Source organism: Ambystoma mexicanum, chromosome 5p, assembly GCF_040938575.1.
Source record: "Ambystoma mexicanum isolate Mex_15411 chromosome 5p, UKY_AmexF1_1, whole genome shotgun sequence".
Lineage (NCBI taxonomy): Eukaryota > Metazoa > Chordata > Amphibia > Caudata > Ambystomatidae > Ambystoma > Ambystoma mexicanum.
The window spans coordinates 234584536-234607189 of NC_090930.1; positions in this window are offsets into that span (position 1 = coordinate 234584536).

Genomic DNA, 22654 nt, shown 5'->3' on the forward strand with positions numbered 1-22654 from the left:
TAATCATTACTTTACCAGTGGCAAGCTGCTCCTGAAGTTTTGCATTGCGCTTACAGATATGTTTAGTGAGCTATTCTAAATAATAGTTAGAGTTCAATTGGGTTTGTTTTGCACTGCCCACCAAAGCAAATTAAATGTGAGCATAACTAATCTGCGGGGGTCCTTTCTGCTCCTCATGGCTCATAAGAAAAGTGTCATTGGGCCTGGCATTTAGCATGGCATCATGAGTAGTGCATAACAGTGGCTGACTTATGCTTGCTTTATGTAAATGTGTGAGGTTTTCTTTTTCTGTGTTACAACCGTAACATCCCTTTAACTGAAGATTTTTCACTAACTTTCAAACAAACATAAACATAAATTCCCTTCAAGAAATGAATTTTCACTACATTTTTGGGTTTTAATGACATACACAAACATACCAAAAATGTCAAATGGGCACAGCATACAGCCACTCTCAGTGGCATTGTCTTAAGCTATGCCCCAGGTTCTCCAATAACTCCAGTGCCCACTGCAGATATCCAATGGTTCATCCTAGTCACCCAATGTGACCAATCAGCATGCACTACAGCCATGCCCATTACCCACATTGCTGGAAATCGTGTCTCTGCGACATGTTTTGTGCACATGCAGGACACGTTGAGTGCCATGAGGCATGTTTTTCAGCAATGTCCATTTGACAATTTGACCAGAGAATTGCTTGAACAATTCTCTCTGCATCACCACGTTACACAATCGATCCACAATGCCTGTCTTTGCTCTTTCCATAGGCCGAATCAAGCATCCAAATGAAGGGCTGAGGCCCCATGTGGTGAACTTTGCCATTGTAATGGCCTTTGGTGAACCTTCATTGGTGTCAATTTTTTTTTAATTAATCGCTGGACACTTTTTCACCAGACCAAGTGAAGATTGTGAATACGACAAGCTACCAGATTCGCTCCACAACTTTGGTATACATTTGGTGTTAACAAGGGACATGTACATTCTTACAAAAAAATGTTGGTGAATGTTTTTTTTTTTTTTTCTGGACATTTCAAGCAGTTTACACATCTAGAAATGAATCTTCCTATGGGGAGTCCAACTTAACCAATGATCTAAAGATTAACTGAGATTAGCATCTACAACATTACAACATTTTTAGACTTTGCTTTTAACATGGTATAACCGTGTCTACTTGTATAAACTAATTAAACTCATCTTTTTATATTATATTCACAATTATTGCGTTGTTTGCAAAGAGATCTTAAATACAGCAAGTCAACAAATTAAATCAACACTGACAATGGCAGAAATCCTTTGAATTGTTTTACAGAAAAACAACATTTAGGTTAAGAAAAAACATGTTCACAATCGGCTCCACAATATTATGATAGAATGCAATAAACGGTAGGCAGCATCCAACCAACATTTGATCATTCCTTGCCATATATTGGATAAGCAGATCATCAATGTACATATAACATGACACATCAGTATCTACCAACTTATTGTGTTCCCAGAGTCTTACCTACACAGTAGAAAAAGGTAATGATAGTTTACATGTTGTACTTTTCGAATCAGCTTACAGCTTGTTAGTCATCATTTACACACATTCCAATCAACAACTCGATCAACTGTTCAATAGTGTCAGAATGAAAAAGACCCCATTGAGTTTAATAACTCAACAATCCAATATAAAGGAAAACAAATAGTTGAATCCTCAATAGATAAGACTAAAATGTCAGTAGCAAAAGAAGATGGCAATAGTGACATAATGTTTTAAAAAAAGAAAAAAACTGTAGACATAGTCATACACTGTAGCATATGTGCCCTTTTCAAATAGAACAGTAAACCGTGTAAATGTTTGTTAATGGCATTGTTGAAAGTCAGAGCACTTTGTGTTTTCAAGTCTGTTCAGTGTAAGTACAGGGTGCCTCTATTATTGTTGTCAGTAGTGTAGTTAGAAGTGGACGTGGTTTCCTAGTTATAAATACATGTTTTCTCTTTTGATAATGTAGTAAAGTAGACTGTGACTAATCCAAGAATACTAACAGTCCAACACCAGGTGAACAAGCACAATTATTTAGTTTTGTTAAGCACTAAGGGCAGTATTCATAGAAAATGTCTGCATTAACTACTTTGCGCTATAAAGAACATTGCGTGTACTTGAACGTACAAAAAGTTTAGTGCTGGGTGCTGATTCATGGATTCCAAAGCACGTCTATCCTGCAGTGCAAAAAATAAAGTGGTGTGCCTGGAATGCACACAACTCGTCAACACACAAGCAAACACTAATGCTATCACACAAGCTTTGAGTCGGGAAAATGTAAATAAATAAGCAAGGAATGCCAACAAGTAAGTAGCATTACACCATTAACACCACCATCCAGCACCACAGAGAAACTGTGCATCATTCCCCGTAACTCAAAGCAACACCCCGGTGAAACTGTGGCCATTACCCCCAACAGAAACCAGCACCCTAGCAAAACCTTGCATCACCCGCGCCCCCTAACTCAAACCAACACCCTTGTGAAACTGTGCATCGTATCCACTAAGTCAAACCTTTCCCCTCCTTCCTTAATGTCCCTTTTCCTCCCCTGCATCCTAAGGTACCCCAAAGGCCCCTGGGTCCCATGAAAGTGGGTGTGCCTAACCTGTATGCCTGCCATCAATACACTGGCTTGTGCCCATAGACCAAGGCAGAAAAACCTGTGTGCCCAGTGTGCCTAACATACTATGCCGACAATGTGTTAACTTCTCTGCCAGTAATTTACTTGTTCCTGAGATCTGATTTTGGTGTCTTCTTTGGTGCTCACACTCTTTGGTGTAACCTGCCTGTTTTTTCCCGAGGGGGGACCCAGTCAGGTCTGCACATAAAAATCACCCTCACTGTTATTTATGTATTTAGATCTGTAGAGCGCACTGCAGCCCTTAGGCATCAAGGCGCTAAAAGAGGAGCTTAAAAAGGCCTGATTCTGGGTTACATGAATGCTGCCCATGGAAAGGTTCTTAGACAAGGTACATGGTAATACAACTTACTTGTGACAGGGTTACATAGTCACTGGTGCTGCGATAGTCAAAGCAGGTAGTCAAAGCAGGTTTAGTACAGACATATCAGACAAAGAGCAGAGTTTTGACAGCCTTACGGAAGGCTGCATGAGAGTCAATCAATCTGATGTGCGGCGGTAAGGGGTTCCAGTTGTGAGCAGCCTGAGTAGGGAAGCTACTTCCGGCTGCACACATTTTGAGAGTTTTGGGAACTGTGATCATGTTGGTGTAGGGCGTTCTGGATGGCCTGGAGGAGAAGGGTTTGCAGATCCTCTGCACAAGGTAAGGGGTAGCCAGGTCGTAGAGACACTTGTGGGTAAGTGCAAGGGTCTTGAAAATAATTCTCTCCTTGACTGGGAACCAGCAAACTTGTCTCCTGAGTCCTGATATGTGTTCTCTGCATGAGAGACCTGTGGCGGCCCTGAGGGCGTTGTTTTGAGCAACTTGTAATTTAGCTATGTTTTTTGCTGAGGTTCCAACAAAAGGGCTTTGCAGTAATCCAATCTTGAGCCAATTATTGCCCTCGCGATGGTGAGACAATTTTGCTGGCACAGGAACGGCCTAACTGAGTTGATAAATTTAGAATGATAGGCCGAGGAGGATGCAATGGCGTTAACCAGCCTTTCCATGGTTAGGGTGGGTTCAAGGTAAACGCCTAGGGTATTGATCGCCTGGGACACAGTGATGGGAATATTGTCAACAGAGAAGCATTTGTATTGCTTGTCCGGCTTACCCAAGGTGTACGGGGATCCAATCAGCAGAAGTTCAGTTTTCTCACTATTGAGGCATAACCAGTTATCTGCCATCCAGGATTGGATTTTGGAGTGGATTGAATTTAGGGTGTTCGAATCTGATGCGTAATCGCCCGATAGGGGTATGAGTACCTGAGTCTCATCCACATACTTTGTGTACGAGATGCCCAGGGGTTCCAGGATTTTGAACAGGGGTCTGGTAAAAAGGTTGTACAGGGTGGGAGCAATGCATGCACCCTGGGGAACACCGCATTTAATGATGCTAGGTGTGTCACATGAGGATTCAGGGAATACCTTCATTGCTCTCTCCTGAAGGAAGGAGTTTATCCGATTGCAGGCACTAGGCGAGAAGTTGGCAGCGGTAGTGAGATGGTGGCACAAAGTCTTGTGATCTAACAGGTCAAAAGAGGCCGATAGGTCCAGTAGGAGAAGGAGCGTTGGTTTGCCAGCATCTCTGAGCTCATCCATTTGGTTCTTAAGGTCGAGGATGGTCGTTTCAGTGCCATGTCGTGGCCGAATGCCTGACTGAGGGAGACCAAGGAGGTGGTTGTCTTCTAAGAATGTTTACACTTGCAGATAAGCTGCTCTGTCAAGTATTTTAAGTAGGAAGGGGACGGTGGTGATGGGCCTATAGTTCCCTGGGACCGACGGGTCAAGGGTAGGTTTGTTTAGGAGCAGACAAACCCACGCTTCTTTGAGTCCAGTTGGGACGTGGCCTGACTGGAAGGAGGCATTAATGAATGCCTTAATGAGAGGGGCAAGGGAGGCAGAGCAGTCCTTAATGACTTGTGCTGGGCATGCGTCTCCTTTCCAGTTGGACGGTTTGATGGATTTAAGGAGTGTGATGACTTCAGGGACAGTCACGTCTTTGAATTCAAACATCCGAGAGTGAGACAGGGTGGTTGGTGGGGGAAGGCTGCTATGGCTGTTGGCTATAAAATTAGAGATTGCTCGTTGGTGGGCAAGGATTTGCGCGTGCAGTGTGTCAAGTTTATCCAACATGGCTGACTGAATATTGTTACACCATGATTAATCTTTTAGGACTGTACGGGGTGGAGGAGCGGGGTTCTCCAGCTCCCTGAAGATGGCAAGTATTTCTTTAGTTCCTGACTTGGAATTAGAGATTCAGGTGTTGTAGGAAGCGTCTTTGGCTTTGATGATGGGAGTGGGTGTTAATCCCTGTTCCAAAACAGTGGCTCTGCCTGGGGTCTCTCACACAGCCTTTCCCATTTTGGTGTGTCTCCCACACCCACAGGCTGATGTGTTGAGCAATTGGCTTCCACCTGCCTTGGAACTGTCAGCTCACTGGTGTTCACATCAGAGTGACAGGGTTGGTTGGTGTTAGCCCCAGTGGGAGCCCCTTTTGACATGCTATTCACCCTTCTCCACTGAGCATGTATGTGCAGCGGTTCAGAACAACCATTATGTGGGGTACAAAACCCCCCTGTCACCACAGCAGTGCATGTAGTTATGCATTCTACTTTCATTTGTGGCTAAACCCAGCCTCTCCCCTTCCACCAGCACCTCAGGAGCAGGCTGGCCTGCCGGTGCCCATGTGGTTGAACTGTCCACACCCATCTGTTGGGTGAGTGCAGGCTCTGTTGCTTCTGTCCTTCAGATAGCCCCACGTGTTTGAAGATAAGCCTGACGTGGGTGCAAGTCCCCCCCCGCCCATTGCAACCCTCCAGCTGGTGCAGCTACTGGGTAGATCCTGCTAATGGCATATTTTTGTTTCAAATATTGAGCCATATACGTGTTTATACACATGGTCAGTACAGGGACATTGCAAATGGCTCATTGATTTAGTGATGTTCCCTTTGATGGATGCATCTGTTACTAGGATTACTGTGGTGAAAGTACAGAAAAGGCAAACACTGACCTCCTGGGATGCGTGCATTAATGAGGCCTGGACCAATATGGCATAGCACTGCTGCTTTGGTGACTGTAGCTACACTTGGTCAGTTTGCACTTCCCCGTAACTGCAAACATACATTGAGATGTCTGCCCTGTCAACTTCATGTGCCTACAAGGAAATAAGCAGGCATGCACATTACACATCGCAATTTGGAGAGGTAGTGACTTACATTAATACCACATGACTCTTTCAAGGCCCTGTGATTGGAATGTGTACACTTCAAATACTTTAAGGGCCTGGTGGTAAAATCCATGGTCATTCCAGCTCCAAATAAGTATGTTACATTCGCTGCACTTTAAATTGATCATAGTTGGATTTTGTGATTGAGCTGGTGGTCTAGCACGAGGCACACAAATGCCTGTCCCAGCCATGGCCACCATTGCCATGTGAAGGCCTGTCACACTGCTACAGAAGACAGCAGGCAGACTTAACGGGATGTGCAAGGGAACCCATTTGTTATGTTCCATAATGTTCTTTTGCGCTCCCAAGTTGGGATGCTAAAAAGGGCATGAGTCCATCTTGCCATGCGGGTAGGACATTTGAAAATGCCTCCCTCAGCCTCTCCTACAATGGCAGGTTCAGGCCGACATCTGGGAGCATTACCTATGTAGTGGGGCACCACAACTGGGTCCAGGTCCGCTGGGAATTCCCTGTGGAGCAGTTGGCTCTACACTCTGGTGAAAAGTGTTGCTGACCCCTGGCTACAATTTCAATGTGCCTACGTGGCCAAGGGAGATAGACCACCAGCACACCCTCCTCTGGCAACCATCCCATAGTTTCTCAGGAGTCACTGGGGTAGATACAGAGGACGTAGCCCCCTGCTCCCACTGTGACTGTTTACCGGGGTGGACTGTCCTCTGTGTAACCCGACCATGTTGCATCGCCAGGCGTGGTGTCCCGCAAAAGGCACTAGGGGTCTGCGTGATGTCAGTTACCCATCCAACCCATCTTGTAACACAGACCTACATATACGAGTCAGTGGAACTATAAAGGTAATGGCTGGCATAGACCAGCTGAGATTTGATCACATTGTACTGTGAACACCACCATCACCCCTCGTCCACTATATAAGGGAGGTTTTGCATTAGAGTGTTGTGATAGCACCTGAGACATGCTGTAGAATGCCTTGGCAGGGTGAAGTCAGGGGGCACCGTGGTTGGATGCCAATAGTGGTCCTGCCATGCTAATCGAGTGTCCGCCCTGGGTATAGAGGCAGATGATCAATCGAACCATATAGTGTCTGGTTCACTCTGACATTTCACTCAGGATAGCTGGTCCTCAGATATTCCAGTCTACTCTGGTAAGGCAGATGATTTGAGGTCTTGGGGACAAATCAATCTCAAACTATTCTCAGTCTATATAGGGCCAACTGCAGGATTATGACTGAATGCCTTTTAGTCAGTATCCCTCCTAATCTTTGACAGCAACACAGCACTGCGTACACTCAGCTGGCCGAAGATAGCCATCCTGTCTGCCAGTGTACAGGGCTGCTTACCTCAGGACTCAAGCGTGGACATAGGGGGGGCAACCTCTCACATCCATAGTGCCACACATGTTTGTGGTTAATATGGTGCATAATCATGTGTAAATTACCTGATTCTGGCTCAGGGGTTTGTGAGTTGAGGGGCAGCTACCTCACTGCAATCTATTTGGAGTCATCCTCTGAGGCACACTTTTGTCAAATGTGCTGCTGTTGTCCCACTAGGGTCTGTAGTGCTCCTCCTCCTGCTGCTCCACAGTGTGCATGGGAAACTCCCACCACCCACGGTGCACCTGTTGGGATGCGGGCTGTCCGGTGAGCACTCTTATCCCTCTCTGGTGAGCATAGCAGACCAGATGGACTTCGCCCAGCCATCAGCAGAGTGACATAATTCAGCCCATAGGTGTCATGGTTGTGGAAGGGAGTTTAAGCCCCAGACCCTGGACGGTGGCTTTAAGGCAGGCATGATCTCAATGCCACACAACCATGTGTTTGGGGAGACTTAATCGCGGGCCATCTGGGACTTCGCCTGGACCCACCTTGCCATATGGTTGCAGTGGTAGTATGAGATGGTCTGAGTTGTAGCTGGTACGGCTGTCTCCTACATTTGTCTTGGATGAGAGTAGGTGGGTAGGTTCTCCCTGTGGGACAGATGTATGTCACAGGAGCTGGACAGGTTCCTCCATCCTTGCATTGGGTTCCCAGAGCAGGCGTGGACCAACATGCCTGGCCACGGAGGAAAAGGCTAATCAATGCCACCAGTTGAAGGCCCAGGTGGGGTCACAGGGTACAGTGTTATTGGTGGCAGGGATGTTTTCACTGTGTTGGGTGAATTCATGTGTGTTGGCCAGAGGTGAGCAGATCCAGCAGCATTGGTCCAGAGGAAGACATGATGAAGATGTTATCCCGGTGAGTCATTTCTTCCACTTGTTGCATGGCACACATGGGAGCATGTTGTATGGTGATGATGTGGTGCATTGGCCTAAAATGAGCAGTTCCAGCTGCAATGGTGTGGAGGAAGACATGAGGAAGATGGGAGGCACGTGAGTAATTTCTTGGATGTTTTGCATGGTACTCAGGGGAACACACGGTATGGCATAATTGAGTGCAGGGATGTTTTATCTGCTCTAACCTTGTAATTTCCTTTCTTCTGCGGCATTCCACAATGGGAGATGAATGCTTCTGAGCAAAGTGACAGGGCTGTGGAATGCCTGCACACCATACCTCAGACAGTCTGTGTTCATTTCATCTCCTCAACAGAAATACATTGCTACATGACCAAGGACACATGGAGCAGGCTCTCAAGGGCAATATCTGTCATGTGATGAGGACATTGTTCAACGCAAATTGCACTTTTGTCTGTTCCTTATATGAACATATGTTTTCTGAGATGTATTATTGGCAGAGAATGGAGTAGCCACTCCACCTGTATATTAGGATGAGACAAAGCAGACCTCACAGGTGTTGGATCCTGGTTATATTATATGCTCTGGCTTTCTACATCTGGTCTCCTGTGTCTTATTGTGTGTCTGAGTGCAAAATTATTGGTGGGAAGCAGGAAAACTGGTAACAGGATGTTTTGATTGTGTTGTTTGATTTTGTATCAGCAACTAAGATACTGTACTTTCCACTTGCTATGTCTGTCTTGGTGCTTTGTGCACTTGATTTGATGTATATGAACACACAGAGTTTGCCTCTCCCAGACGCACATCTTAGGGTGTTGCTTTGGGCAAGGTGGATCAGCTCTATATCATCATTGAAGGGCATCAGGAATGTTGCTTCACTGTGTGTGCTTTACGGGGGCTGCAATTCTGATGAAGTATGTTTGTATGACCTGATTGCGTGTCTCATGTCCCTGTGCCCTTTGTTTTGCCAATGGGATGGGTGGTGCCTGTAGATGAGGGTGTTGCCCTTCTTGCAACTCTATTGTTGTGCCATTACGTGTGGCAATATTGTGCAGGACACAACATGATGATCTGGCATATTACTGACAGGGCATATAGCAGAACACTGCATTAGTGGTCAATGAAGCGGAGCCTTGACTTAAGCACCCAGCAAGTACGCTCCACTATGCTCCTGGTGGTTATGTGTGCTGCATAATATCTTACCTCACCTGGAGTGGCAGGATTCCTGAAGGGTGTGTGCAGGAATGGTGGGAGCGGGTAGGCACTATCCCCTGAAAAGGTGAACATGGTGGTTGTTATTATTGATTGTTATGGCTTGTTTTTCTGTTTGTTTTTCTGTGTGTGCGTGCATGTGCGTGGTAGTTGAATACTCACTGATGAGCAAGATGTTTCCAAAGGGTCCCGATGCCAGGGCCTGATTCCCGGGTAAATGGCAGTGACATGCATGATATAGCCATTGGCATCATAGATGACCTGTGCCATAATGGCTTGCCAATGTTTCCAGGTGTGGAATTTGTGCACAATCTCTCGGGGAGGGGGCTGCTGGGGTGCTACATGGGTGCAGTCGAGGGATACCAGGACCTGTGGAAACTGTGCAATGGCATAGAACTCCTGGCACACTCTGTGCCTTGCCTGCAGTTTGTGTGGCATGTGCATGTGCCTAAACACAGGTGCTATTATGCAGCACAATACCAGGAATAGGCACTGGGATTGCATGGGCTGCAATATTTCACCCACAATGGCTGAGGTGCACAGGAATGATCCTGTTGCGAGGAAATGCAGGGCTGTTAGCAACTTATCCATGGGTGTCAATGCACGAGAGCAGATGGTGGGTGATGCATAGTCATTCTCCCACTCCCTTACCAGGTTGAGGATGACATGGGGAGGAAATCTGCATCTTGCATACACCTCCTCATCTAGCACTGCAAATAATGATGTTTGAAGGTGAAATATTTGGGCCGTCCTCATCATCCTCCTCCTTCTTCCATGATGTATGATCAGTGCCGCTAAAGCATGCTCCACCTTAAGTGGTGGTCCTATTTTGAATGGGCTGACATTTCGTGTTTTTATACTTACGTTTTGTTTGCCCTTTGTACTTTGCAAAACGTATCATGTAGCAGTAAGATCGCTAGATGTGCGTTCTCCTTTGGACTCCGGGCACTTGTGCAATGAAATCCATGAATAGGGTTTTCTTTTGTGCTTGATAAGGCGTGTTTGGTGCTTGAGTGGTGCTTCCCTCAACATGCCAACGTTATTGCTCATTCTTCCCCATTTAGCACAAAGAATGGGGAATATACATGTTCTGTCCCCATTTTATTTCTTTGTGCTGGCCATTGCCACACTTTGCACTGTGTGCCGTGCAGTGCCCTCAGCACAGCACAAAGTAGGTAAAGACCAGCACAAATTAGGTAGAGACCAGAGCAAAGTCTGATCCATGAATCGGCAAAATATGCTGTGCTTGAAGCAAAATCAACGTTTTCCCTTTGTGCCATGCAAAACAATATATGATTGTTTGTGTTGCCACCAAGGTGAGAACAGATCCTATGTAATGTCTCATTTTTGAGTTACAAATATAGCAACTGGGCAACCTAACCCTCGTAATGAGCAACCGAAGCCTTTAAATATGTAAAAGGCCCAATATCTCGAACTTGACTCTACTTTATATAACAAATCACTAGACAACCTACACAAACCTCCAACCCACACCCAAGGTATCTTTCTCAATGTCATATTCCTATTGTCCACCCTGGTCTCTTCTTCTTCCACAAATGGCACCCCTGTCTCTGAACAATGTCGTTTTAACGCCACTATCTCCATTCCTACTTCACTCTCCTATTCCCCTCCCTCAACAATCACCAAACATAATTCAAGCGTGACTGCCTGGCAGACACAGCCAACTTACTCTATGCGAGCATTCTGCAAACCACCAGTGACCCACTAGGCCATGCTTTCACCCCGTAAGAATCATGCTGCTTCCTCCTATGCTTCTTGAATGACTTTGGTTCCTAGTTCTCTGCTAAAATCATCAAATCACAAGACACCATCGCCACCCTTCTATTTTTCCCACCCCTTTGATTTGGATTTCTCCCCCTGAACCATCCTCTCCATAGTCTTAGCTATTCCCACTTCTTGCCCACACTTAACTTTTACCCATCCTTCTCACTGCTAAAGCATCCGGCCCTCCCATTGACCACCTTGCACCACCATTGATGAGAACATTGTGCCTGCCACCTCTGCTCAACTCTCCACATTGTAAGCCTCTTACCCTCAATTAGTATTGTTCTAGTATGTTAAAAAAAAAGACAAACTGATACCTCTCTTAAAGAAAGTGCTGACCCAGGGGCGTAGCCAGGATTGTCTAACAAGTAGGGCCTGAAGTTAATTGAGTTGGGACCACCAGAATGACATAAACATATCTAAATGCCCACACAGTGCTGCTGAGTGGCCATTTGCAGGTTTTGTGTGGGCCATGCTCGCTCAGGCCCTACCTTGTCTACGCCTCTTTGCTGAGCCAAAGAACCTATCATTCTAGAGCCCTTTCCTCTACCTCCCTGCCACTCTAAAATCATTGAGAGGGCTGTCCTTAATTGGGGTTGGTGGAATTACCAACTGCAAAAGGAAATAGTGAAATTCCTTCCATGTCTATTTTGGCAGAAAACGATTGTATACCTGATTCAGCATATTTCAAGGCACATTTTGTTTTCCATGAACATCGTTTTTTTTCATCGTTTCATTGATTTGGTCCCTGAAATAACCACATATCAAGGACATAATGACATTTCATTATTCATTATATTCATTTCATCAGTGCTTCAAAATATGGTTGGTAGTTTGGAGCCACTCTAGTGGACTGTGCTGATTGGGTCAAGTGGTCGGGGGATTGGGGCCATCAAAAGGCAGGTAGAATTTTTCTCTCACCTGAACTGTATTTTTTTAAAATTCTGATATAGCCCATGCTGTGAGCTTATTCAGAAAGGAAGCCTGGGAGCAGGACGTAAAGTGTGACTACATAATTGACTCTCCACAATGTTGAGGCCAGTCAAGATCAGACACGGCTCTACTGAAGATATATGTCATGAGTGCTGCACCACCACTCTACAGGACTTCATATGGTAAAACACACGTGGAGCAAACGATATAGCATCTAACTTGGCGTGAAAGAAGCAGTGGACGATTCTCCACCAAGGTCTCAATGACTGGAGTTTGCACCAGGATGTTTGGATCCAGTTGCTGTTCTACAGAGAATGCATGGAGTACTCTGGTGGGGTGCACGCTGCCATGGATCGGGAGGCCAGTGCATTCTAGGGTGCCAATAATACGACCAAAATGTGATATTCATAAACATTTCAACATATGACTGAAACACACAAAGCCCAAAGCGTTTGGTACTAACTAGCACTCCTCGGAAAGATTAAAACATTCATCACATCTGAGGATTTCAGAACCACAGGACAGTCTTGGTAATCACACACCTTGATGGAGAGAATGGTCCATGCATGGGTTTATTGGCCACACAACTGCCCGCTATCAGCCCTATTCATCATGCCACTGCATGCCAAATAAAGGTAACTTAGAAACGTAAGCACAGCTCTCCTATTTTAAGAGAATTACACTGGCTAGCTAGACAGGATAACCTTCAAAACTGACTGCATCACATATAAGGCAACTACTACACAAACACTAGCCTACCTATCAACATAACATGTGGGCTCAGGCGGAACAAGCTTCACTATGAGCCAGAGATGTGAGGTTTCTGACTAAACTGGCATGAAAATAAAAATCATTAGCAGGCATTCCCTTGCTATTCCCAATCCTACTGGAGCTCCATTCCATTGCAAACAGAACTGATCCAATGTTCCTGAGGTTTTTGACGAACCTCAATACTCTGCTGTTCAGGGAAACCTATGGGTAACTCCTAGTTATATATCTCTCCTATAGTATCGACATATCTATGTCATGATAACTTTTCCCCACTTCCACCGGCCTCTTCTACTTTCAAATTTTTTGTGCAGCTCCCTGTTGCTGTTGTGCTATGTAATCACAAATACAAATACATCAATAAGATATTAACAAGGTAAGGTCTGCAGGATCCCCCCTGAGTTAACCCGCCTGAGGTGTCAGGCACTAGGGTACCTCCCCGACAGGGACACATTGAAGAATCCACCAAGAAGGTACTGGTGTTTACTCTTGAGATTCAAAACATTATCATTGATATTGGCTTACCTCCTCTTTTTTGCCTCATAGGCTAATCTCTTCCTTCCTTTCAGCAGGATTCATGCCCTGCCTTCTCCTAGCCATGCCTTTCCAGATCGTGGTGGCCTGATACATGCACGTTCTCTCATGGCTCCCTGTAAGACTTTTGGCCTAGGGTTAGTGTTCATCCACTGTTGTTATAGTTTAGTGTGCCATGCGTTTTGGGCTCCTCTATACGGGTCATTCCCTCCTTAGCCTTACCCTGAGCAGCTTATGAGGAAAGGGCTGGTGCATTATATTTCTTTGATTCATCCCTCCAATGGGCCATTTGGAAAAAAATGTATGATCTAAAAGAAGGTGCATACATCATACTTGTGTTTTCTCTCCAGCGTCTCACATTCCAGCATTGCTTTTGGTAATGTTTTGATGCCCTAATCAATAAATGATGATTGTATTGAATCATGTACCTATGCTATTGCTTGTAACCTAACCTGCTTTACTACTATGGGGCCTATTGGAAGCAAAGGAGTGGATGCATTATGAACTAATAGCAGACTCCCGTTCTGTTCAGATGAATCTGCCCTCCAGCTCTTTCTCTATTTCTGTAGTTTAAATGTGGTCCTTTATGAAACGTTAATATTAGGAAGTAAGCAATCAGGTTCTCCGCTAGATTGCTGTACCATTCATATTTTCAGAGAACGAGCCAAAAGTAATCCTGCAACCAAGAAGCTAAGAACGTTATTACATGACTCTTTCCTAAGTCTTTCCTAGGTAGCAATTAGAGCTTTCGAAAAAAAAATGTTCTCACCACAGCACTGCAAAAAAGATGCAAATAGGTCCTATAGATTTATCAAATGTATCAACCCATATTTAATATGCTGTTCTTAGTGGTGTTGCTGTAGATTTCAGACAGAACACACTGTGTTGGTGCAGTCAGGTTTCCAACTACAACACAGTACTCAGTCACTAATCAGTTTCATTCTGGGTGACCTTAGGTGGGCACATGGCTCTCGAGGTGCTGCAGCACTGAGGCCCTTCGATTTTTCAGCAGAGTTCAACACTGCTAATCACTCCCTTCTTCTGACGCACCTTCGGCGCCTGCGCATCAGAGCACTTGACTGTACACCTTGCTGTGCACGACACACCATCAACAAAAGACAAATATTGTAGCTGTCTGCATTGATGTGGAATTGTCATTGTACTCCTTGTTAACATTTGCTTGGTAAATTCAGGCTATGATGGAGACACATTTAGGCTATGCTATTCGCATTTATCTATATAAGATATATAACATGTAAAATTCAGCATCATGAAAGCTACTCAGACTGGGTAGATTTGTGTCAGTTTCACTGGCAAGCCACTTAATACACTAGTTGTAGCTCGAGTTAAATGCAAGGCTTTTGTTTGGTGGAGTCTGCTATCCAAAGGTTTAGACCCTTTACTGGGATAACAAATGTCCATCTGTACCAATGAAACTAACTTTTGATGTCTGCAAATGCTAACTTCCTGGTTCCGCGAAAAAGTTAAATATAGTCAGAACAAGAGGCTGCACCTTATCCTACTCTGCTGCTAATTTATGTCTTTCTATACTAAACAATCTGCCAAATAAATTCAGGAGCAACTACTCATTAGGAACAATCGAATAGGCTTTCAATGTAAACATATTTGGGTCACCCTTATTTCAGTATCAGGAATTTTTGCTTACATTATAAAAAGTGCTTAGATAGCCTCAGAACCATGAGGCTATGTCACGTGGCGAGAGAGTGTCATATAAGACACACATATATATTAACTAACAAAAATATTGTTAATGCAGAATGCAGTGACATTTGGGACAAAAAGTTGAGTAGGCTAGAAGATCTAATGTGCCGTCTAAATCAAGCCTCTCCGGCCACAGTAGAAAGAGAATCCCAGACTCAAGGGTCCTTTGTGTCTCGAGATTTAGCACCGATCTTCAAAAAGAAAACAGAAAAATATTCTCAAACTATCGGAACAATGTCTGACCAACAACAAACGAGCGAAGCATCGGAAATGATAACATCCGCAACAAAAAGCAAACCATTGTTGGAAATTTCAAGAACCATTGAACTGAATGAAAATGGAGAACAAATAGTGTCGGCTCTGGACCGCTTGACGGTAAAGAGAAATAAACAAAAGGAACCAAAAAAAGCAACTAAGAGCTCACACGTGCAAAACGAGAATCTAAACAACTCAGTAATTTGCACGTCTTCCTCTCTGAGATCGGTCGACGAGTTCATAGTGCAAAGCTCATTAATGGATCTTAGTCAGCATCTAGAGACAGCCAAAGAGGGCCCAATGAACTCTATGAACACGAATGGCCCGCATATCCAAACCACAAATTCTACCAGAGTACCCGACACTCGGGCACAAGAAAATAAAAAATCACCAGAAAGAAATGACTCAAGCCAGGCTACAGGCTCAACACCCTGTGACCCTCAAAGACAATGTGATGAACCTGCTCCGAAGTCCCTTTGTGGAAAGACTCCACTGAGAAGCGTGAGGGATGAGCATATGAGACAGAGGGGCCTGTCTGTATAGAAGACACGCCTTTTTAAGATTGAACAAACACCTTCAGTTGACCAGTACATGGTACTAAACCGGAATACGGTGCTGAAAATTCTCAAAAAGTCCAAAATTTTGCGAAATTTAAAATCGGATGATTTTACACTAATCGAGCCATATCACAGAAAACAACTAGCAAAGGCCTACCTGCATATTAAACGGAACGCCCTGAAGGAACTCTCGTGTGATGTCTACTCGGAACTAGCTTATATGGGATTTAATCTAGTCGAGATCTCCACCGCAAAACCTAAAGATGATACCAGATACATCTACAATACCTCCTCAAAAAAGAACTATAGGTATAAATCTAGAACCGAAGACCTATATAGATCTGGCAAAAGAGGGCAAAGCCCAGTGACAGTACCTTATTGGCCACCAAAGTCAAGAACTGACGAAAGTTCTGAATACAGACAAGAGAGGAGACAAAACTATAAATCTCTTCGAGACAAAAAAACAGATACATCTCTGTCCTGCCGTGATCAAGAACGCGGAGCTCCACTGACGGAGATTCCATCACCAAGAAAACCCACTAATACAACTAATGGTGAAACAGAAAAAGTATCAAAGAAAGATAAATGGACTTGGTTTCGCAGCATCTTATTACCAGGGCGAGGAAAATAGCAATCATCGGGAGTGGAATACCCAAGGATGTCTGCAACAGACTGGTCAACGACATTTTCAGAAAATGACATTCTAAGTATAGCATCTTGGAACACCAGGGGACACGTACACCTTACCAACTCCGAGAGCCATGATCTCAGCCGTTATGACATCATATGCCTCCAAGAGACTTGGCTATGTGAAAAACCAGCACTCGACGGTTACTGTATTGAACTATCCCCGGCCCACAATGGACCACTTGGCCGCCCATCATCAGGCCTACTTACAGCAATCCGGATTGGCTCGGGGGTTGAAATCTTAACGGTGATAAAGAGGACGTACGAAATTTTGGCAATTCTGACTACATGGGATTCTAGAACACCAAAGAACAAGCCTGGAACACAAGATCCGGTAGCTATAATAAACTTGTATTGGAACCCCCAAAAGACTTCAACAGAAAATATGTGTAAAGAAATAACAAACACAATTGATGAAATTGCCATTAACTACAAATCTTTCGATATTATCATCTGTGGTGATCTCAATGCCAACTGTGCAGCGCCCAGTACGAACCAAATAAACCCATCTACTATCTCGAATGTGATAAATAGGGGTGTGACATGGAACAGAATCATGAAATCTCGTAACATGTATAATTCGGCCTCAGTGACAAATTCCGAAACTTTGCTTCCAACTTGGGAACACGACGCATCTGTGGCAACCCTGGATTATATTTTCGTCTCCGACTTTTTTCATCGTAACATTGTCTCTTTCAGTGTTACTAAAACTAAGCAGAGCGATCATAACCTACTACATCTAAAACTCAAAAATAAGGCGATTACATCGCAATTTTACATTCCAGAAATTGAAACAAACTCACAAAATACCCGTTTACGAATGATTGCTTCAGATGTCTCCAAACTGAAAGTTCAGTTTACAACCCTAATCTTGGATCGGACAGTGCAAGATGACGTGGCCAGATCAAGCTACATTCCTCTTCTCGTGGCCTTCAAGAAACCAAGAAAACCACTGAATTTGCACTCGACTCAGCACACTCATGAATATAACGCAACGCTGGTCTTAAAGCGTAGAGCTATACGGAAAAAAGAAGAGAAGCTAAAATCTTAAATCTCCCATCACTGTCGGATATCCTAAAAGTGGAAACCAGAAGTTACAAACAATGGTTGAAACACTCAAGAAACCTGCTATATCAAGCTGACGCAGAGGAGATGTTGAAGGCATTAGCTAACAAAAAGTCTCGTGACTTCTGGTCATTGATAAATAGATCAAACAAGACATCAAATTCACACATGATAAATCCAGTTCCAGAGGTAACCTGGAACGCACACTTCTCGATGCTGTTCCGAAAACCGGAAGGAAACAAGGATGCGTTTATTAGAATGGTGGATGCACCATGGGTGGATTTATCTGACGCGAGTGACATCAAACTCACGATAATGAAATTAAATTCATCAAGAGCTGCGGGACCGGATGGCCTAGCAAATTGCAACTTAAAGGAACATCCAGACGATTGGTCTAACCTCATCAGCGCAATTTTTAATCTATGCAGAGAAAAAAGAACAGTGCCAGATTCATGGTCTAAAGCTTTGATCGTTCCTATTTTCAAAAAAGGATCAAGAGCGGACCCTGCGAACTACAGGCCAATAGCTCTCTTGGACGTCATTGGAAAGATCTTCGCCTCCATGCTTTTGTCTCACTTTCGGAAATGGGCGCTCTCAGCGACTTGTTTTGATCCTTTACAGACTGGTTTCCAGAAGTATGCAAGCACCAGTGCAAATATTATGTGTTTGAAGTTACTCAAAGAAAAAGTTTTGACTGGTGGTCCCCGAATTTTTCTTGCCTTTGTCGACCTATCTCAGGCCTTTGATCGAGTGGATAGGCAGAAACTCTGGGCAAAATTGAAGTCCTGGGACTGTCCAAACGAAATCTTGGAACCCATAGTTAGCCTCCATACCGACACATGTATAAGAGTTCGCCTAAACAACGTAGGCCTCCTATCTAAATCCATCCCAACATGTCGTGGAGTTAAGCAAGGCTGCCCTCTGGCCCCAGCGTTATTTATATCATTCTTGGGAGACTTTAAGGACAGTCAAGGTAACATCAGAATATTTCCGCCTAAGATAGGTGTGACACCGATCCCAAGATTGCTGTACGCTGATGACCTAATTCTACTTGATCATACCCAGGTGGGTCTTCAGCGCCAACTGGATAATCTGTCAACAAACTTTCAAGAAAATAATCTGGAGATCAATAAAGCAAAAACTAAGATTTTGATTCTACAAAAAACTGCCACCAAAAAAAAGGAGAGGTTTCACTGGCATCTCAATGGAACACAAATTGAAGTGGTCGACTCATTTAAATATCTGGGTGTCCATCTGGATACCTCGAAGAAATCTGGAACTATGCAAGCCAGCTTATGGGCGATAACTAAAAATCTCACAGCACAGTTAAGAATGGTCGATCGGAAATATGGAAAGTTTTCACTTCAACCCGCTATAAACTATTATAAAGCTAAGATTGTTCCATCACTGACTTACGGCATGGATGCCATACCCTCCTTTCCGCCTTCAACCTGGCAAAAATTGGAAGGCCATATATGGAGAGCCGTCCTGGGTCTTCCAAACTCAACGCCGATTGCTCCAATCAGGCGGGAGCTGGGTCTACTCTCTCTGAAGGCCGTAGTGGATCATAGTTCTCTGCAACTATATAGGAAAATCATTCACCCTGAGAGTCTCAAAATCTACCAAATAATGGCAGCAGAACTGGAAAAAGGCTCAAATCAGTCTATGAATCAATGGGCCGCAGATCAAAAACAAAAACTACGGCAAATAGCATGTACTGAAGCAGAACTTAAAGAAAATCCAACAAGGATAAAAAAAAAACTTGAATGTTGGGACTGGATCAATACGACTGATTTAGCTTCAGCGTGCAAACTCCTAGTTCACCTTCCCTTGAATCCCAACAAACTAAAAGAACCGATGGCGTACTGTAAAAAATACCCCGACAAGCGACTGATGAGAATCCTTTTAAGAGCCCGTCTAAATGCCTTACCGACCGGAGAAATCTTAGCGATAAGAGCAGGTTTGGAGAAACCACCCTGCAGACTATGTGCAGATCCAGATGACTTTGAATCTATAAAACATCTATTGATGAGATGTCCAGCTCTTCACCAGGCCAGGAGCACCTACTTCACCCCCCTGACGGCTACATCATTTGTAGGGAATGAAGATATTTGGTGGAATCGCCTAATCACAGGCGAAAAGACTCGATGGCACACGGCGACTGCTAAACTTTTAAACCTGGCCTTGGAAAGAATAAAACTTACTCCGGAAACTAGGATCTAGATGTACTGATAAGGAAGCAAAACGTAAGGCTTGAATCATCCACCAAGCAACATTAGAAAGGTTTGCATTCAGTCCAGAAAGCGCTCTTGTAAAAATCTTTTTAAGATTAAATACAAGTAATAATAAAAAAAAAAATTTAAAAAATTAACTAACAAAAATATTGTTAAAGGGACGTTATGGTTAAGTTGCGCTATGAAAAACCGATCCCCTTTCAAACTATGCTAACAGAAGGTTCTGTTCAGAGCCCTATTAAAAATCTAACAAATTCAGCGAAAAAATGTTGGTAAATGGACGTTGTGCTCCAATTGCCCCAACAACAATTTAGCAAATTCAGTGCAAAAACTTTTGTTACAGGGATGTTACAGTTATTTTGCACTAACAACAACCTATCCATACTATGGTTACAAGAAAAACCGAAAAAAACTAGAAATTTGCCAGTTTTGGTAAGCTAAGCAACCATAACTCGCGCCACCACTGTGCACTGCTAAGACTAACACCATTGACATCAAAGATGACATCACAAATTACATCACACATGTCATAAAAAGGCACAAATAGACTTCTTCACAATTTACTGCGCTTTCTCTATTTCCGGACCAAATGAAAAATAACATAGCCACATCTATGTCTGCGTAATGAGATAAACAATTATGCAGGAGATCAGAAACAGACGCCTGACCCACAGTCACATCTCCTCCTTCATTGTATACAGCACTGAAACTCGTGTAACATGTTGTGAAATTTTCCCTCCACAATGAAGAACAATAATGTTGGTATGATCGCTCGTCTCCTGAGTTTCACAAAGACAAACCAAAATCAGTCACTTCATTGCAGGTACTCCATAGCAGTACAAATCCACATGATCACATCCAAAATGAGCAGCCATTGCACATTGTTTTCCATTCACTTTCAATCAATGTATTCAGTGCCCTCCAATAAACGTACAATGTGGCTCGGGAAACACACAGCCATAACCACGTCTTCTGCATTTCTGTCAACAAATACACTGTGTACCACAGTCTGTGCGTACAAACCACACCCAGAAACCTTATTGAGCAATCCCGCAACCTCCACAGGCTCATTTCTATGGCCATCATCTACAAAAGGGCAGCATGTGACATGTGAAACCCCACAACTATCGCAATGTCTGCTGACTTTTCGTGCACGCGGGAGTGGGGCAATACATTTCAACCAGGGTAGGGGACTTCGTTAGTAGTGGTGGCTCCGAAAAGAGACTTTTTTTTTTAAAGGTGCTTCCATAGAAACACCTTTTTTCCGGTTTGTATACGTATTTTTGTGTTCTGTAGTCCAGCTCACATTCTTACAATAGGGTGTTCAGTGAAGCCTGTAGGTTGTAAAACAAAATATCATTGCCACTGGTCGACAAAGAAATGACATTTGCATTGAAAAGGTGTATATGTTGAGAACATCCCAGCAGGACGCAAGAAGTCACATATGCTTCTGTTAATAAGATCCCTTCCGAACTCTGGCTGGCGAAAACAATCATTGGAATAGTCCTGTACTATTCTTGGTGGTATACATGAGAAAAGCACCTTGGCAGTGGGAAAAATGTGCTTCACTGCTTTCATCAACTTCTTCAGTTGACGGTGCACATGGGAACATGCCAATGGACCCAAATGCAACGCTCCATACTGCACAACTACACCATGTACAGTTAGAAAAAGTGGCTATTCATTGACATTCTGCAAGCACAACGCCAAAACTACACACATCACCACAGCACCCCAAAGCCTACACTCCCTCCAAATCTAAATTGCAATAAAAGCCTTTTTCAACGGCATACTGGAACAGATCTCCCACAAAGGCCAGCCACCCTCACTACACAGAGTAATGAAAAAAGATATTGCCGCCATTTCCTGTGACTCACTCCTGAACACCAGATTGCACAACCCCCACAGTCCCAGTGCCATTAGCCACCATGGTGAGAAGCGCAGAATGTGGCAGGTGCGCTTTCCCAAGTACCACGAGGGCCACGACACAGTAAAGCAGGAGCAGTCCTTCTTCCCTGTCCACTATTTTTTGTCCATCACTACCTCATTGGGTACTGTTCAATAGTCGCACACACATCCACCAATGGCATCGAAGACGTTAGCATCTAACACTGTCACTTTTGTATAACACTTTATATGTACCATTGCACATTAAGCCTCCAAGTGTCGTGTCATTGGAGAGCACATCCAGTAGAAAGTTCAGTCAAAGAATGCAAATTTGTGCATCAACATTTATCCACATGAACACTCATAACCACAAAGTGGAGGTATGAAAACTTTTTCTGCAGTATGTTTGCAACTACTTTATAAGTGACTGTGCGCACAGTATCTTCCTGTGAATGTCCATTACGTTCTTAGAAAGGTTACTGTTTTTTTCTCCCATCCACTACCATCAAGTGGCACTGCAATTGTATATGCTTGCAACCCATATCAGCCATTGTAATATCGAAAAAAGTGAACTCTCTTATTTCCTTCCGACAATACTACAAATTTTGTTTCCCCACTAACGCATCTCCTACATAAATCGTTAAAATATGACACCAAAACCAGCACTGAATGTATGTTACCAACCTAAAGCAACGTCCGAAAAGCTCACTGTCTCCACAGCCATGGATCTTCCTAGGCTAGACTATTGCAACAAGCTTGTTGTAAATCTGCGGAATCCTCAGAGTTATCGTGCTAGGAAGGGGGGTGGTGGGGTCGGTGGGGGAAAGAAGTGTGAAACAGGTTAGGGGATTGGGTCTTTATTGATGCTCAGAAAAGATGTTTTTTTTGTGTGATTTTTTATGTGCTTACAAAAAACCTTTTTTGTTTTTGCTCTTTATC